The 19,392-nt window shown below is 41.4% G+C and overlaps 1 long non-coding RNA gene across 1 annotated transcript; it reads left to right on the top strand.

Annotated features, from left to right (window-relative positions):
* Positions 1–316: 316 nt before the first annotated feature.
* Positions 317–19,082, top strand: LOC140693159 (uncharacterized). The gene is made up of 5 exons (XR_012068868.1): positions 317–567; positions 4,173–4,347; positions 4,524–4,621; positions 12,000–12,123; positions 18,809–19,082. It is a non-coding gene; the product is annotated as an uncharacterized lncRNA (long non-coding RNA).
* The last annotated feature ends 310 nt before the right edge of the window (positions 19,083–19,392 follow it).

Raw genomic sequence — 19,392 nt, 5'->3', positions numbered from 1 at the left:
ACAGACATATATAAAATCTCAGCCAAAATATTCTTCCAACTATTCACAAAGTAGAATAGTATGCAGCCATGAAAAAGTGTGTCCATGAAAATATTTTATGACATGTCAAAGTGTTATGCTTATGATAGATTTGAGAATAAAATTAATATATAAAATGATTTGTAATATACAAACAATGCACCGTTCTGAAGAAATTATGTCTATAGGTCAAAGCATTATTCTTATTTTTTTTTTATTCATTTTCAGATTTGGAGTCTTTTGATTGTAGGTGACAAAATCAATCTCCAATGTGTTTAAACAACAACCAAAAAATGGGGATGCATGGGATTTATTGGTTCCTGTAAATGAAAACCTCAGGTCTGAGGTCTGGCTTCAGTCAAGGAGAGATACCCTAGCCCAGATGATGTCAAGGGCTGCTTTTGTCCTGTCTTCATTCTGTGTCCAAAGATGTCTCAGCATGTTGCTTCTAGGCACGCAGCATCCCAGATCATCCATCCAAACCAAGACAGGTCTCTTTTGGCAGCTTCCTCTCTTAATAGAGGAAGCTTATGGTTCACATGGGCACCAGTAAGTATCTCCTCACATAATAGTGGCTCTTCCTGGGTTATTTGCCAATTCTCCAATCATGTGCGAGGCCAATACTATGAGGGGTATTATTTGTCTTAAACCAACTGAGATCTACTTCTGGTGCTTCAGAAAGAGTGGGTCAATCGAGGTTAAATCACAGGACTATAAACAAAATAGAGGTTACTTATCCTATAGCAAGTTCTGGGTCCTCTTCTAAGACTGGGGACAGATCCAGGACAGCAATTCTGTCCACTACTGAGTACTTTCAAATTTTCTTTAATGAGCAAATGTTAAATTTATGATCAGAAAATGTGATAAATAAGAAGAAACTTGAGGAAGGAGAATGGAAAGCTTTCCTGTTTCTTAAGAAATAGTGAACCCATTAAGTGCTTGGAAGAAAAATGGAAATGTGTCAAGTTTGTAAAAGTTCTGAAATGAATTAGAATTGATTTTACAGACCATGTAGGAGACAGTGCTATACAGTTAGTGTGTCTTTGGGCTCTTTGAGTATTTCAGTACTTTCACTGAATAGTTGCTTGATTTGGGGCAAATTGCATCATCTCCACGTGGCTCTATTTCCTCATCTGTAAAAGATATAATATTACCTTCCCCACAGGGTGATTGTGAGGATTTTGAAAAATAGATGTGTGCTGAAGCAATAGTAAGCATTTAAGGATTCTTAACTATTATGTTTACTTCATATATAATTAAAAAATTATTATGCAGACTTCTAAAAATGCATACTATTTAAATTGCCTTTATGTGCTGTACAAGAGAGGAAGGCTTAATATACCTTCTATAATACATTTTTCTCAGCCTTAACTAATTTTCACATTTAATCACACACACACCAAAAAGTTATTCCTTTCACAAGCATGAAGACTTAACTGTGAAGAAAAGGATGATGAAAGAGAGTAGAGGAGAAAATAAAATGCTTTCTCTACAAACTGATGGCTTAAAAACTAAGAAAAACACCTTTTTAAGACTTTGGTCACCATATTCATAGCTTATACTTAGGTAGAGTTTTTCACATGCCTGTGGTTAATGTTCCAAATTTTTTCACAATTAGTAAATAATTGATTCATCACAATAGTCCTATAAATTGCTATTGTTATTCCCCCATTATATGGGTGAGGAGATTGAAGCCCCTTGAGGTTAATAAATTTACACAAGGCCCCACAGCTAGCTTCGGAGCTGGGATCCAGATGCAGGAGTGTGGCTCCGGGAGGTGCTTGTAAACACTCCCACTGCTCTCCCCTGCAGGTGCAAGCCAGCGGCCCACTGTTACTATAAATAACATGATGTGGTTCACTTAGTCCTGAAATTCACATTCTTTGTAGCTTTCTCTCTGGGGCTGCCATCAGGAGCAGCCAGGGACACTGAGTACATGCTTCTGGACTATGACCAAGAAGGTAGATGGAAGGAAAACAGTTTAAAAATGGGATCTTTAATGCGCATTCTTCAGTGGCCAGAAAAAAACCTGCCTAGTGAGGAACTGAAACCCTATTAGCCACGTGCAAATTATGCTTCAGACACCCCCGCTGCCCTTGGGTCCACACAGTCAGAACTACAGTGGATCAGGGACATGAATCTTGTGCAAATGCAGGGAGTAGGGATACCTGCCATTTTAAGATCTCAAGGAGTGTGAAAAGCATGTGAAGCTTTCATCAGCAGAGACCTGCTGTCACTTCTACTGTTTCCCTCAGGGCATGTCCACAGCTTCACTGGTTCTATTCAGAATGAAGACGACAGCTAGCACCTGCTGAACCCTGAATCAGTGATAGGTTCCCCCTTGAAAGGAAGCATATCCCCTTCATGGGTTACAACTAGTTCATAACATAAGTAATTCTACAGATGTAGAAGGGATACTTTCATTTGTTATGCTATCACAGACTTCCCTCCAAAAGAACATGCCACCAGTTGCCCCATTTTGACCCATTAAAATATACTTAATAGGCTTTCTTCTTTAGTGCAGTTTTAGGTTTACAGAAAAATTCACAGAAAGTGGAGTTCCCATATATTCCCTATGCCCTGCACACAGCTGCTCCTGCTGCCAGCGTGTTACATTAGTGGATGCACTCATTCTTTTTGACATCTTTCATTCCTCCTCCACTAAAATTTAACATGCCTGATATTCACGTCTCTTATGGCATTTACGTGCGATTTATATCACTTCTCACGTTTATGTGAAGTTTACAACACATGCATGTTTTCTGTTTAAGCTGGGTTGGGGGCAAGTTTTCTGTGTAAAAATACGATCATTAGTGAGTCTCATGCTGCTGGGTTTTTGGTTTGTCAGGTCCTGTTGACCATTGCTTCAGTTATTGGGATCATTGTCTACGGACTTTCACTGTTCACTGTATTTCCTGCAAAACTTCCCAAGAACCTGAGTGGAACAGACCCAATCCAAAAGTACCTGACTGTGCAGGTGGGCCACGCCCATCACTGCTTCCCTCATCAGTTTTATCATCTTCATGACCCTGAACGCCATATATGAGAACGTGTCAGTCATGATGACTGACTCTGGTAAGCTCCTCCTGCAGCTGAGATAATTTCTACACAAGTTTTAGAACCAGGTCAAAACAGAGACTATCTTTTAGGAACTTGAATTGCAGTACATTACAGTCTTTAGTTAACTTCAACTGCAAACCTATTTTCTCTAGCCTATATGAGAAGTGAATTAGCTCCATTTTTGCATTAGTAAAAGGGACAAAGGACGCTTTAGAATGTACAAGCTCTGTGTAAATATGTCAGTGTTTAATAATAATTTCAATTACATTAGATAATGTACCCTATTGTTGAAAGTAAATAGTCTCTGTATTGCAAATAAGTGGAAGAGGGTCGTGGTTCCAGTGGCAGATTTGCTTGCGCGTTACGGAGAGGACAGATAATCACAGTTTTATGTGTCTTCCCCCCATGCTGTTCCTGTTAGTGTAGCTCCATTCTCATCAGCTGCGGCTTCTATAATAAATATTTCTTCTCTCTGGCTTGTATCCCACCCAGCGGCTTAGCGGCCTAAGTTAAGTGCTTCCCACACGTTGCATGTGGCTGGGTGGTTCTCCCAGTGGTCTGCTCAGTGGTCATCTTCTGAAAATACTAAGACCAATTCAAATTCTGAACTAGGAGGATGATCGTTTTATGTTCCCCAAATGTTTCTAGCAAGTTGCCCCGTGTTTTGTTTGTCTTCTTCAATAGTCCTACCTTACTGCCGTTCAGGGAGACAAGAGAATTTTATTTAGCAGGATGTTGAGAAGTAGCTTTCTTTCAAATTACACCTGACAGAGGACAGTTCTTGACCATTGGATACTGTTGTGCTTATAAATTTTAAGGAACGGGTGACTTTTTTTTTTTTTGCCTTGTGGGATATTGCATTCTTAGTGGGAGAAACTCTTACAACATTGTGTACAGTTGGAAATAACATAGTGGATAAGTTAAGAAATTCAAAACAGCTGATATAAAACAGTGTGAATTGCGTATATATATATATATACTATATATATATATACACCCATACATATTTAGCGTGTTAACTCATGTGTCCGTGGCTTTGATTAGGGTTTCAAAGCCGTTCACAGATTTACAGACTTACCTTTTCTTTATTCTAGCTGCAGAGCTCCCAAGGACCAGACTGACTATGAGAATAACCCAGCCATGAAGGTGTTCTTGTTCCAGTTTGTCAACTACTACTCCTCGTGTTTCTACATCACATTCTTTAAGGGCAGATTTGTGACTTATCCGTGACATCTGTTGTATTGGCTGTAAAAATACAGAAATGAAGAGGTGTGAATACAGCTTTGTGTTCTGACAGTCTAACCTGTTTCAGGTTTTCTCTTAGTTGCCCAAAGAAGAGTGTCTTTACTCTCTGATCCTTTGATTTTTTTAGGCATAAAATAATGACTTTATTTCATGTTAGAGCTATCTAAAATTTAAATGAGATTTTCTTTCTAATATTCCAGTGTGACCCAAGTGGCTGTCTCCTTGAACTGATGACACAGCTGACAATAATCATGGGAGGACAGTCCATCTGGAATAACATACAAGAGGTGTTGCTTCCGTGAGTACTCAGTCATGTGTTCTTGGGGTGAGAACGGCCCACCCACCCACATCATTTTCCTGCGTGGCCATCTCTAGAACAGGGGAGACTCTCTGCTTATTAAAGCTCTCCAGATAAGATGATCCAGCCAACAGTATAAACGTACCTGCTGTTTAATAATTATGTTTAAATGCCTTCTTTTTTATGTTTAACATAAATCCTCAAGTGCTATAGTCTCTGCTTATTAGCCCACCACTGGGGACTGACGGATCAGAGCCCATTGAGAGATGGCCCTTTTTGGGGCCATGAACTAAGTTTTCCCACAACTTCCTGCAAATTTCTCCTCCTTTTATATATGCATTTAAAAATCCATAACAGAAATTTGTTGAGTGCCTAGTATGTGCTAGTCACTGTATTTAATGTTGTACATATATGTATGTGTGCGTGTATCTGTGTACAATTTAATCACCCAAACAATCCTTATTCTTATCTTCCTTTTGCAAATGAAGATCCTGTGGCTTAAAGAGGGTAACTGATTTGCCCAAGCTCTCATTGCCAATAAGAGACCACTGTGGGACTCAGATGTAAGACCCTATCTCTCTGAATCCATGTTCTTCTAAGAACAGAGACTCCCTTGGGGTCCTAAGGCACAGGGTTACATAATGTTTTAAGAGACACTTGTCTAAAATAATAACAACAGAAGTTTTGACTTACTGTTCTCTTCCTAAAAATGAGAAAAGCAGATGTTAGCAAAGGTCACACTGTCTTTTTGATTTTCACATAAGCCCAATCCCACATCAGAGTGGACAGTCCAGTGTTATCTGCAATTTCTGAACATTTCAAGGAGCTTACTGTATTCGCTTTCTGTTGCTGTTTTAACTAGTATCCCCAAATATCATGGTAGTAGGAAGAAAAAAGAAAAAGTCTCCTCTAAACAACACAAATATAACCTTGTATTTTTCTTGAACGCAGAAGCCTGCTGAAGTCAAAGTGTTGGCACGTCTGTTTCTGAAGGCCCCAGTGGAACCTGTATCTTTGACTTCTGTGGCTTCCAGAGGCCACCTGCGTCTCTTGGCCTGTGACCACTTTTCTCTATCTCAAGGTCAGCATGGTTGTGTGCCTCTGACCCTGATCCTGTGGTCACATCTCCTCTCCTCTCTCCCCTCTTCTGCCTCCTTCTTCCTCCTTTAACGGCCCTGGTGATTACACTGGGCCCACATCTATAATCCAGATGGTCTCTCTTAGAGTCGACTGGTTAGCAACCTTAACCACATCTGCAACCATAGGCCCCCTTTCCCAGGGAATCTGACCTCTTCCAATGTTCTGGGGATAAGGACATAGACATATTGTGGCGGAACATTTTTCTGCCTACCACACTAAACTTTTTAAGATAATTTCTGGCTTTGAGTTTCTGTTCTCATGAAACTGTTGATCTCTCTTCTGTCTTGCCTTCCACACCAGCATTCTGTTCCTGGCCAACGTAACTGCAGAGCTCGCCCCTCTCTGTGGTGTCCCCCAAAACCACTTACACAAGCAGATCTTACTGTTGTTTGGAGCATGGGGGAGAAACTCAAACAACTTGAATTTTGAAATAAAAAACCTCCATCATTTTAAAATCTTCCATGTCACTATAAAAAATTTATTTTTTTTACTTCGTTTTTTAATTTTTAAACTATTTTAAACTTTGTAACTTTTTTAAACTTTACATTTTTCTTATCATCCTTCATTGTAGGCTCCAGAAACCTGCTATTCTGCCCACCGCATCCAAGTTCCCTTTCATTGTTTCTCCTCCCTTCCCTAACCTTCCTTCTCTCTCCCTTATTACCAAGTTTCTGTCCATTCTCTTTATAGGGCAGTTAAATTAATTATTCTTTCTTTCTTTCTTTCTTTCTTTCTTTCTTTCTTCCTTTCTTCCTTCCTTCCTTCCTTTCTTTCTTTCTTTCTTTCTTTCTTTCTTTCTTTCTTTCTTTCTTTCTTTCTTTCTTTCTTTCTTTCTTTCTTTCTTTCTTTCTTTCTTTCTTTCTTTCTTTCTTTCTTTCTGTTTTTGCAGAGTGAACCCCTTTGCGTGTCAGTGTGTCCTTCCACATTTCTTCATAATGGCTTCAACTTTCAGCTTCAGTATGGATAACTGGGGTCTGTCTCGAAACAGGCATTTCCCTTGTCCCCCAGCTCACCACGCCCCTCAAGAAAAGATTCTGATCTTCGCTGTGAAATGAATCTTTTTTTCCCTACTGTGCAGTAGACAACCCTTGCCCTGAGCTCACAGTCAGATATTTCCAGAGAAGTAAAAGTAGGTCATGTGCAAATAATTGTCGGAGCCAGCCGAAAATCGATCACGTCCAGAAAACCTGTGCTGCAGGACTGAGAAAGAAAGACAAGACTAAAAGGTGGGGTTGAGAGGGTCTCACTCTAGCCCGCAAGACGCTAGGTCAAGAGTGGACGCCGAATTTATTTCCAGCAGTTAATTTATATGATTTTAACCCATTAGCTCATACATTCCTGCATGTAGGCAAAGGTATTGTTTTAAGGCACATTAACAACGTGTACTAAAATCATTAACTTGTATATTGTTACAGACATCATTATTGTTTACAGTTCTCGTAAAACTAAGATTAAGAGTTCCTGGAACCAAGATGATAAACTAAGGCATTGTTCCTCTAAGCTAACATCATGACTCCTGTGCTATTATCTCAGGTGATTGTTCTTCAGGCTAAGATTACTAACTTGCATGCCGATTGCATCTCTCCTTCCAAAGGTCCTTAGTGACTTGATAGCTCAGGATGTTCCTTCAGGCCTTAATGCATCTGGCACATTCCTCAAAGGGGTGGCGGGACAGAGATTGTCCATGAGAGATCAACCTCAGAGCCTGATTCCCTGCACTGTGGGAGTTTAGGCCCAACCTCTGTGCTCGGCAGTCCTCAGGTCATGAGTGGCCCCCCACAAATAATACTACTTTTCTCTGTGAAAAGAAATAGATCAGATAGAGGAAATACTTAACTCAGATTACTCAAAAGCATTTCCTGAAGGAAATAAGTAAATTATTGAACACTAAATTTTGTTGAATCTGGTTATCCGTGAGCTATTTTTACCAATCAAGAAGGATATATTTCCTAAACTGGTACTGAGCAATTCATGTGAAATGAAACTTGCTCACATGAACTAGTTTAAAGTAAAGGATGCATTATAGTATCTGTGGTCTGTTTATACTTTTGCTTAAGTAAGCACACTGTTCTAGGTTCCAGTGAGCTGAACTTTGCCTCCATGTATTTCTACTATGGGTTAAAATATTTAGGGAATTTATTTTGAATTATGATTCCCTTTTTTGAAAACCAGGAATTCTGAATTGTAGCCAGGTTCTAGGGTGGCTAGTGTTTTCCTCACTGCCTCTTCTCTTTGTATAAGTGCAGTTTCCTTCTTAATTTTTCATATAAAATCCTAACATACCAAAGATCTATCAATTACTCTTGCTGCACCAAAACTATACACTTCCTCAAAAATACATAGGAAGAGAAAAGAAAACTTATCAAAATTAGCGACTATTTTCATGCTATTTAAATATGTCTAAAGGAACATAATGAAATGAATTTCACTATATCTCACCTGCCTCCACCCCCCCAATCCCATGTGGGGTTCTTGAGTAGGATTCTGGGAGCAAAAGAAGAAGGAGAGTGATGCCGTGATCCAGGCTCCCTCTGGGGTCTCCCCAGCACTTGGATCTGCACCTGGTATAAAGTAGGTCTCAGTCCGAGCAAGCTGAGTGAGTGAGTGACTCACAGGCATCGAATGCATAGCATCAGTGAATCAACAGCATTCTTTGTAGGACTCAGAGAATAAGCTGAGTGCCCTGTGGCCTTCCCAGCCTCACATACTATTTTGATGTTGGGGTCATTTCTGGGAATGTTATTCTGTACTGGACAAAAGGCTAGTACAATTCCAGGGTTAAGCAACTTTCCTAGGGAAATTTTATGATAAAATATTAAGAAAAATAGTTAAATGCCCAAAATGACATAGCATTGTCCTTTGGTGTTTAGATAATGTATGGCTGTAATTTTCTTACTTTATATGTTTTCTACATTTTCCACTGTGCGTATGCACTACTATATAATAAGAAAAAGCAAATGTTTAAAAGAGAACATCTCTCTTCTCCAGATATGATTTGGTTAGAGGATGAGTCAGAGAAATATAATAAGAGAATCTTAAATACATGTGTCCATAATTCACTCTTTAAATTCAGGAACAGGAAACTCAGGAATGAAATAGATTAAGAGAATCAAAGATACTTGTATTCAAGATTAGCAAGTAGGGGTGTCCTCAACAGAAATGGTGATAATCTATAATTCAGGGATTAAATGTGATAATGAAAGTACAAAGACAACATGAAGTAGAAAATGCCACGTGGCAAGCACAGAGTAAAGGGCAATTTACTATGATTATGCCAATATGTGTGATCAATTCCCAAGCAAATGATTATGTAACCCCTGCTAGAGGGAGAAAGCTTCCAGCCTTGGCTGGAGAGTGGGGAGGATCCAGTGTCTGTATTTTTTAAAATGTCAAAAGGTGCTTCTCATGTGCAAATTGATATCCCTGCACGAGAGCCTTAAACCAACAGAAAACCCAAAAGACCGTTGACAATGATGGGTAGACGACAGCCCAAGCTTTTCTGCCACAGATGAGTGGTTCCACTCAGGAAGACTGAGCAAGAGGCTCAGGGTCTTAGCTAAGGACAAGCAAGTCGGGACTTCTAATATGACCTAATGCCATTGACGGGGGAGGGCAGTTCAGCACAAGAAGGGAGCGCCAGGTGAGTTAACATGGAAGTTTCATTCTGGATCCAAACTGTGATGGATTTGGGTCCCGGAGGGTAAAAGCCCTTCTTCCCTGGGGCATGGACCGGATTCCACAAGAGGCTGAGACAGGAAGTATGAGGCAGAGAAAAATTCCCCCAGGAGAATCCCGAGTCTGGGTGCCAGGGAGGGTGATGGACGAGCGTGGTCCCAGCGCCACCCGCACCGCAGGGCTCCGAGTGGCTGTGGAGCTGCGCGCCCCCGGCCGGACCTCAGACCTGCCTGCAGTGCTCTGGGCTGCGGCCTGGGGAGAGGCTTTAGCAGCAGGCTGGCCGCATCATTCTCGTAGGTGCCGCAGTGACCCCCAACCCTGTGGCCACGGTGATCCCAAGCCAAGGGTCTAAGTGACTTCAACCCTATTTACAGGTGACCACAGCCGGTTAGCCTGTGCTGCTCAAAAGGAAGATCCCACATGGGGTTTTGCTGTGTCAGGGTGGTTGCTGATACCTGGCATGCTTTGAATCGTTTCATCCTGACAGCACCCTGGGCAGTGGAAGTTTCATCTCTTAATTTTATTTCAACTTTTTCTGTTGAAAGTATAGTTGGCTTACAATATTGTGTTAATTCTTGGTGTACAGCCTAGTGATATATATATATATATATATTCCTTGTCATATACTTTTCCACTATAGGGTATTAAAAGTTATTGAGTGTAGTCTTGTTGTTTCAAACAAAAATTACTAAACAAAGTAACAAAGTAAGCAGACTAAACCTAGCCATGTATATGACACAGCTGAGTATATCTCAGGATTTAAATGTGGTTTTGATCTCCAGGATCTCTTTATCAACTTTTCATATGTAAAGTGCCTATGGAACACTTCTCAGAAAAATGTTTTAAAAGCATAAGGTTTAGAGAATAAAGAAGGAAGACAATTATACTGAAAAGCAGATATCAAAAATATAGAAATGGGCATTTGTGATACAGTAATATCTGAAATATTGTAAGAACGTGTTGAATAAGAGGATCCAGTGGTGGGTCTACTAACTGCAACATTCTGCCATAGCAGTGAGTGTAAATCATCTTCTGAGATCTGCAACAATTGCATTTTGAATGTAAATAAAGTTAACTAACAAATAAGCCATGAACTGTGGAATCAGATTCAGAGTTATCTCGAGTCCCTATCCCCAGCACTTCCCAGAGCTCCCTGCTGTTCCCCTAATGTCATTGAAAGAAGTGGGGAAAGTTTGTGAAGCGAAGGGCATGTTCCATTGCAAAGAAATCTCAAAGCACACCTGGGAGCATGGCCAGTGAAAGGTTAATGCTGAGATTAGAGGCTGTGGGAAACCAAGCAGAGGCAGCTCTTTACAAGTCACATCATATGCTCTGTGTGTGTCTACGTGTGTATGCATACAGACGTGTGGGCATGTATGATGTATACACCTGCCTTTCGTGAGAAGCCGCCTCACTGTCCAAATTTGAAATCCATCCAAACGTGCAGTGCAGTCAGTCGAAGCTCAGCCAGACGCTAAGTTGTCTGTTGTTGCTCTGTCTCTTCTGCTGAACTCCACGAGTAAACCACGCGCCAGCTGTTGCTTTCAGGGACAACAGCTCTGTAGGCTACAGGTCCATGCCTTGTTTCACTGCCAACTCTGATTTCCTTTCAGGACAAATTGCCATTTGAAAAAGGGGGAAGCATTCAGTTGGCCCACAAGCCTCTGAGTGAGGAAAAAACATAACGTTAGAGACAGCTCTGTGGGACAGCATCCAGAAGGGGGCAGAGCATTGGGCTGCGAGTCGAGGCTGTGTTTCTTTCAAGCTCTGCACTGAATTTGAGGTGGCATGTCACTTCTTTGGCCCTTGATTTGTTCAGCTTATATTAGGGTTTTGGACCTGTTCTATCCAACGTTAGAGTATCACTTTTTTGCTCGGTGACCCTCCAGGGCTCCGCAATTCCTTCAAAGGGAAAAATGCCCACATCCTCATGGCAGCCTCTAAGGCTCCACCCCCAAAACCACCACTTATTTCCTATTCACTGTGGCCCACACCAGTCTCCATGCTGTCTGTCCAGCTTGAGGGACCTCCAGGCCTATGATCACTGTTCCCTCTGCCCCTCCTCTGCCCACCCCTTTGCTTCCGTCTTTGCCTTATTCAAAGGTCACTGTCCCATCCCCACTCCTCCCTAGCACACATTCCTCGCCCTCCTTTATTTTCCTCCACAGCACTTATCACCAGCTCACAGACCCTGTATTACTTTCTTTTACTTATTTTCTCTGACGATTTTCAGACTGGAAAGGCCATGGTGGATAATAACAGAGAAATGGGGGTAAAAAAGACAAATGAGGGACGGCATCTTCTAAAAGCTAAAATGCCCACCTGAAAAGGAGGTAGGAGATAAAGTAGTAATAGTCGTTACAATTTTGGTAAAACCAAGGCACGTAGTCAGGACTAGTTTTCACAATATTTGAGGGTAGGGAGGCAGCAATAAAAAGAAATTTATCCTGAAAACAAGAAATTAAATCCTTGGGACGATGATGTGTTCAGCTTGAGATGTCAGGAATACTTTTATGACCTTGGTCTGATAATATCCTGCCTTATTATTTGATCTGTTTGACAGCTGGGTCATGAATCTAATGGTGCCACAGTTTCGGGAGCAGAACAGACCACCCCACTATGGGAACGGGACAACCATCTGTATCCCATGGGCAAACTGGCGTTACTTTATGAATACCCTGAAATGAGTAAGTCATCAGTGGAGATTTCTGTGCTGTCGGTTATACTAGAATATGCTTTGGGTCTCAGAAGCATCGGTTACCGATCCAAACAATGACCTAGCATACCGACACGGAGCCCGCTTTTCTACATTAGATGCAATTATGCTGTCAGGCTTTCAAATAGGGTGCCTGTGTGTATCTTTGTCAATATTTATGTTGTACAAAGCTGAAGATTTACTGTCAAGGAATGAAATGGAATACTCATTCAGATACGTCTCCAACATTGATTCTCAAATCCTTCTGGTCATGTCGTCTAAGGATGAACTCAGAACCGTTACTAGATATGACTCAGCTCGGGCTGTAGCCCTTGTGGCACAGCTGTTGGCTGATATCCTTCTAAACAGAGTCATGTGAGCCAGCCAGCCGGTGCAGAAAGCCCGCAAGAGCATCCTGCCTCATGGCAGCAAGGTTCACAGGGTCACCCCTTCCACATCTCACACCTACCTTTGATATTGTTCCTATTTCTTCTGGCCGATGGTTTCTGCCTGATTCCTTGAGTGACCTCATGGCACATCACTGGCTTGAATTCAGAATGAATTTGCTGATCTGGAGTATCGGTAGAACACAGATCTCCTCCTTCTCCAATGTCTTTGTCCATTTCTGTACATTTGCTTGGGCTCTGTTTCTCTTTGGTTGAACTTGGTTTTGAGCTCTCAGTTGCCTTTTAATTGTTGCATCTCAAAATAGATTTCCATAGGAAACGTTATCTTTTCTATTATGCATGGCGCACTTTTATCTGCTAGAAGGCTGATGATGTGCACGTTTTGTATCTGAGCCCTTTCAGCTCACCACTGCCTTGAAGTAGTTTTTTTTTTTTTTAAGCTTAGGAGACAGGAAAAGATTTTTGTTAATAGGCTTCGCATTTATGCTTGCAGATTCATGTCTGCAAAGGCACCACTTTGTGCTTCCTGTTTATAAGTCTACAGATAGAGGGAGTTTTCTTTTTCCTAAATTACATTCTATATATAAAATAATTGCTTTTAAAAATATACATTATACATAGAAACACATCTGGTTCCCTCGGTGAATGAAAGGTCACCTTGTGGCATCTTCAGTCAGCTATGCTTTGTGATCTGGTGTCTGATTTGAGTTTCATCTTTGCTTTTGTTGTGTTTAGTGACCAGGTGCCATTAAGGGTGCAGCTTCTGTCCCTGGTGTAGAAATTATGTTCGTTTATTCTTCTTATTTTCAAAAGGACTTTAAGCCAATGACCTGTTAATCCAAAATGAGTCATAATGGTAAATATGTCTTATTGGGGCTATTATCAGCATTAATAATAACAACAACATTCTGGGGGCAGCATATCATTTGGTATTTTAACACACACAAAAAAAGCCTTGGAAAAAAGTTATTGTTCTACTTAAGTCAAATAAAGTTCATGAAAGGAAAAGTTGTATGCTTTTGGGAAAAATTGATAGGGCTTTTAGAACTTTATAGTCTAATTAAAATACAAATTAAATAATTCAGCCTAACTCTACCCTACAAAACAGGGTGGAGTAACAGCTATTCTAGAGAGATTGTTCAGATTTATTCGTTTTCGTATTATCTAAAAAATCCCTGACTAATTAGATAATTCAATCCATTTCTGAAAGTAGGCCGTCTGTTATTCTGTATTCAATGCTGGAGTGAAACTTATTTTGGGTTCTTTTCGTTCATGGGAGATAGAATTTCCTAGTGCTTTTGAAATATTTTTGTTCTTCTAAAATAAAGTGCCTTTGGTGGTGATCTCCTGACCTCAGTTTCCTCCTCCCAGTTTTCCTCGTGATCATTAATGACACCCCACCTGCCTTTTTAGTTACGTCTCTTAGCTGCTGAAGGGGAATAGCTTGTGACAGATGACCCTGGAGCCCTTTACCTGTGCTTCATTAGGCCTCGCTCTCAGCCACCAACACTAGTCTCCTTCGCCTGAAGTACTTTTATCTGTTTTTCTGCCAGGAAGGACACTTGCCATGCCTTGGCAGGGACCCCTCCACTTTTTAGAGATTTTCTACTCTCCTTTCTAGGCATGAATTGCACTTGATTCTTGTCTTGATGGTGCGTGATCGTGTCCGTGTGCATTGTGCTCCCTGGCTGCACTGATCCTGTCAGAGGCAGTAGTCAGGCTTTTCATCTTCCCGTCCATGTCTGGAGCACCACAGCCTGGACCCTGGTTCTCATACGTGTTTAAGTGACTTGAGCTTGGATTTTCAGCACACTCACATAAAACTGTTAGATGAGGTGGCGGTAACATTGCCCCCAATGCCCCCACAAGGTTCTATATGACATATGGTTTTCTCTGAGTGAAATTTCTCTTTTATTTGTTTTATTGAATTCCCCACTGTCCTTTGAGATTATTAGAGTAACTCTGAGTTGTTTACCACAATAGCTCTCCCCCCACCAGCGAATGATCCTGCTGCCTGAGAACTCAGACATGGGACATAAGAGAAATAATCTATCAGTCTTAAAATCTGGAAGCCATAAGATACCGTTTTGTACTTAGAGCACCCACAGCACAAACACCAGTCTCTCAAGAATTTGACGCTGCCTTCCCAGAGGGCGGGTGCCATAAGTGAAATGCTGTGAGGGATGAAGTGAGAGCTCTTCGTCTCTGGTACTGCCTTTTCCACCCTTGCTGTGTTAACTTGATCTTCCCTTCATATATTATGTTCTCCATTTAATTTACTGCATTTAATATCAGTTTCACTGATATTCAATACTGCATTCAATATCTCCTTTCACCCGTCCCCTCCATTCCCTCTCTCTCCAGTGCTATCTCACCCACGCCTTCCTGCACTCTCCAGGACCAGGCCTGTCTCCCCCACACCCTCACCTCTGTTCCGTCTACCCAACACCTGCACTGACATTTCCTTAACTCCGAAGAATGAACTTTCCAAAATGGCAGCTGAGTAACTGGGGGGAATTGTAGACCTCTCATCTCTTTACTGATTCATTTATTTACCCAACCAACAGACATTGAGCACTGCTATGCCAAACACTGTATCAACTGCTGGGGAGACCAAGACAGGTAAGACGTGGTGTCTGCACTCCCCAGGCCAGGCGAGGCATGGCGAGTAGTTGATGGATTGCTAAACAGGTGAACACAAATTGGACTTCCTAGAGCTGGAAATATTTGAACTGAATCCTGAAAGGTGAAAGGAATTTAGCTCTCTATTTTGTGGTAGAGGGAGTGGACACTTCATGCAGAGAGGAAGAGACATATAAGAGTACATGGCATGAAGCGGCTTGGCCAGACTGAAGAACAACAAGTAGGGCTAGAACAAAGGATCCATAGGTGGGAATATCAGGTGCAGAAGGCCTCTGTCACAATGGGCCTTGTGTGCTTATACTTCAATGTATCCTTAAGGAAACAGGGATATATTGGAATATTTGTAAGTAAGAAAATTGCATAATGTTTATGTTGCAGAATATCTGGTTATTCTGGAAGCAGAATGGAAGATACTATTTTTTGGGGGAGGCCCATATTTTGGGGGGAAAGGATTTTTCGGGGACCACCCCAGGTAACCCAGACAACAAGTGGCACACGCCTGCAGAGAGGCCTTGGGCAGAAGGAGAGAGACATGGGCGGCAGAAGTGGTGACTGCTGCAGGGGGGACTGCAGGGCTGGGGCGGCAGGCCGCAGAGATGCTAGGGTGACTTTCCAGTGACCCATCCGTGGAGCGGATCTGCAGGGGGAGTGTAAGGGGAGGAGCTGGTTTCGAGGAGATGGTTCTGTGTGTGGCATTTTCAGTGCGAAGTGTCTACAGGACATCTGAGGGGTGATGTCCATTGTTAAGCTGGATTCACCAGTCAGGAACTCAGAGGAGCTGTGGGTGAGGCCGTGGGGGCGATTCAGTCCTACCCGGCAGAGGACTGAAGACGAGGCCCTGGGGAAAGTGCCATGTACATGGCAAATGGGAGGAGAGAAATCCACCAAGAGAGAGAAGAATAGCAGAGCAGTTGAGAGAAAACTAGATGAGGCAACACAGAGAAGGCTGTAACCTTGCTAAAGAGGGATTTGAACACTGACTAAAAGGAGTATAGTGAGAAAGAGTGGTCTGTGGGGCAAAAAAACAAGGGCTAAAGCCCACCTTTAATTGTCTAAACTGAGGAAAAGGCGGAGGAGGACTACACTTAGGTAGCCTTTATAAAACAGATCTGTTTGTATCTGAGTATGTGCATATGTGCACACACACCTTTCTGCCTGGGCTTTTAAAATTTATTTAAGTAAAACAAAAATTAAGGGGGGAAAACATTCCACTGAGAGGAAAATATTTGTCCATGGCAAAAGCTACCTGGTAATCAAATAAACAGGAGCTGAAAATGCCCACTGGTTTGAAACACGCAGCCACCGGCAGTGCAACTCCTGTCTCAGTGCCACGGTGAGGGCCGTGGGGGATGCAGGGCTCTGAGCCCTGGAGGAGTCATCAGCGCAGGCACTTCTCCAAGAAACTGGACTTTAAATGGAAGAAGAAAGTATAGAAAGTATCAGAGAGCAATACAGGGCCGTGAGAGAGGGTGGGCGAGGGTCAGTTTTGTTTTACAGGGGGCGTTTCTGGCCTTGCTGAGTTGCTAGGCCTTTGCTCTTGTTGGTCTTTGTTCCAAAAGCTTTTTAGAAAGTTCTTCTCGCTTGAATATCTGAATAGATTAAATCATGTTGGGTTATTTCTAGTGTTTTATTTTTTAATTAAAAAATTATCTGGAATTTGTTTTAATGTCAAAAGTGAGGACAATGTACCAGGCCTTCTAATGATTTAGCAAATTACACCAGTACTTGAATCCACTGATTTTAAGTGTCAGTTTTATAATATTACTAAAATCTCTTAAATATCCACGTCTATTCTTGAAATGTATTCTATTTCATTCATACTCTCAGTGCACTATTTCTATACTGTTTCCATGACCATAGATTAATATCTCCTACAGTTGGTCCTATTTTATCCTTTTCCAGAATGTCCCTAATACTACAATTTCAAACATCCCTCCTCATTATTTTATTTGTACATTTGTGTATATTTCTGGAAGAAATTTAGAATCACCTTTCAGAATTTTTTCTTAAATCCATTCGGGATTATTAACTAAATTTGCATTCAAATACTAAATTGATTTTGGAGAAAAAATGTTCTATGTTCCCCAAATTTGAATCTGTCAACTGAAGAGGGTGGTGCATTCTACTGTTCATTCAATCATCATTTTTTTCTTTTTTAAAGTCATTTATCAGAATCATTTTAACATTTTTCATTAATTTATTTCTGAATAGCCTGTGCCTTTGTTGTCATTATAAATGATATCTTTTCTGGATTTGAACTGGGATGATTGCTAATGAAGTCTTAATTTCTAGATTCTCTTGAATAAGAAGGGGATCTGACAGTGTGGGGGCTCTCTTTCCAATATGGTGACTGTGAGCAGTGCTTTTCATTAGGATGTCCACTTGCCAATTTGCCAGTGGCTGCACCCACTCCCCACATTTCTGCTACTAACCTGCCCCCTGTAGGCAGATGAGTTCATGTAGGGTTAGGTGGGTTTTGGACACAGATACTGACATCACTGCTGCCACGTTGCTGACACTCTGGCGTCACTAACTCTGGTTCTTGCTCTCTGACCTCCCTGAATATGACAGCTCCTTTTGGGCTGTGGACATGAGGCATCTTTCCAGCACTGTCGGCTTTTCTGCAACACACCCCTGCCTCTCAGGTCAGAAGCAAATGTCAGATCCTCCTACCCATCCACCCCATCCACGGTCTTGCCGTTCCTGGCCAGAGTGGTCCCTATCCCTTGACTGAGCAGTAACACTAAAGGGACTACAAACTTGCCTCTCATCCACTGTCTTAGTTACATACCTGTGCTAGTTTAATTAAAAGTCTGTCAGTTAGGGTCTAAAAGTCTTATAGATCTCTGGCCTTATCATTTCTAACTGCTCCCCCACCCCATGGAAGAGCTTATGCAGATCTCTGCTGCCCCATCTGTAGCAATGTCCTGTAAACTACAGACAGAGAGAAAAGAACTTCTAAGCCACCACCATAGCTTTGACTTCCTGTGACCACACAGACCATAGAAATATCAAGATAAAAATTCATGCAGAAGGATATTTTGCTTTGGAAGACACTTTAATTGCATACCTTTCTGTGACTTGTAATAACTTCATAGACTCTCTGAATGTGCTGCACTCACCTTCCCAGACTCAAGGGAGCTTGCTCACTTGCCTGTTTTCAGTGCATTTCCTCCAACATTCTCTATGCAGAGCTTTCCCAAAAGTACATTCCTTATTCCTATTTAAATTCTTATATACAACCACAATATTCTTTTTCTTAATCCTCAATGACAAATCATCTTCCAAGATTGTATTATTTCAACACTGAGAGTGAATAATATGCTTCAAGATTCCCAAGTTTATTACGAGCAAACAACTATGGTTGGTTGAAGATTTTTAAGTATGTTATTCCTACTAAGGGTATATACGTGAAAGAAACAGGTTGTAATGAGTCTTCTTCCGAGAGATTTTTTATTTGCCTTTTGTTTGGATTCTTTCACTGTTGAACATTATTATTACCATGAATGTCTTTTCTCTTTGGGATTTAGTTCACCATTTGCCCCTCTCTCTTTACTGGAGTAGAGGAATTGTTGTTGTCCTTCCATCCATCCACCACTCCATGTTGTGTGTCCATTCCTTCAACAGGTATTCAGTTTGGGTTCACCACCTTATCTGTGGCCTCTTTCCATTGGCCCCTCTGTTGGCTCTGGAGAACAATATATTGCAAATCAGAGTGGGTATGTGGAAACTTGACTACCCAGTATAGACGCATGGTGCCAGAAAAAGCCCAGGACATCACAGCGTGGCAGCCCACCATACAAGGAACAGCAATTCTGGCTGTGGTGGACCAATGTGAGTAAAATGGCTTCATGGGCTGAAGACTTTGAAAAGTCCAAACGTGTATTGGCATTGCTTCCTAAGGAATCCAGTGTTGGGTATTGTTTAATATGAGAGGGAGATGCTAACACTATCATCGTTATAAACAACATATTTGTTGTAAATGTAATTGTTATTATTTTAATATATTTTCTTTATAATTATTATTTGTGACTTACAAGAGATCTTACAGAGGCAGTTGTTAAGAAGCATGGCCATTATACTGTTGCTGAAGTGTTAATTCAGTAGAAGCATGATAATAATATTAATAAGTATTCACTCGTTTGATCCTCACATGGCTCTAAAGGTTACCCAGCAGTGCTTGTATAATGGAGATAGAAATCCATCCGTTT

This window comes from Vicugna pacos, unplaced genomic scaffold (assembly GCF_048564905.1).
Source record: "Vicugna pacos unplaced genomic scaffold, VicPac4 scaffold_19, whole genome shotgun sequence".
In the NCBI taxonomy this organism is placed as follows: Eukaryota; Metazoa; Chordata; class Mammalia; order Artiodactyla; family Camelidae; genus Vicugna; species Vicugna pacos.
The sequence above is the reverse complement of the archived record's forward strand: the minus strand, read 5'-3'. Positions and strand labels throughout refer to the sequence as shown.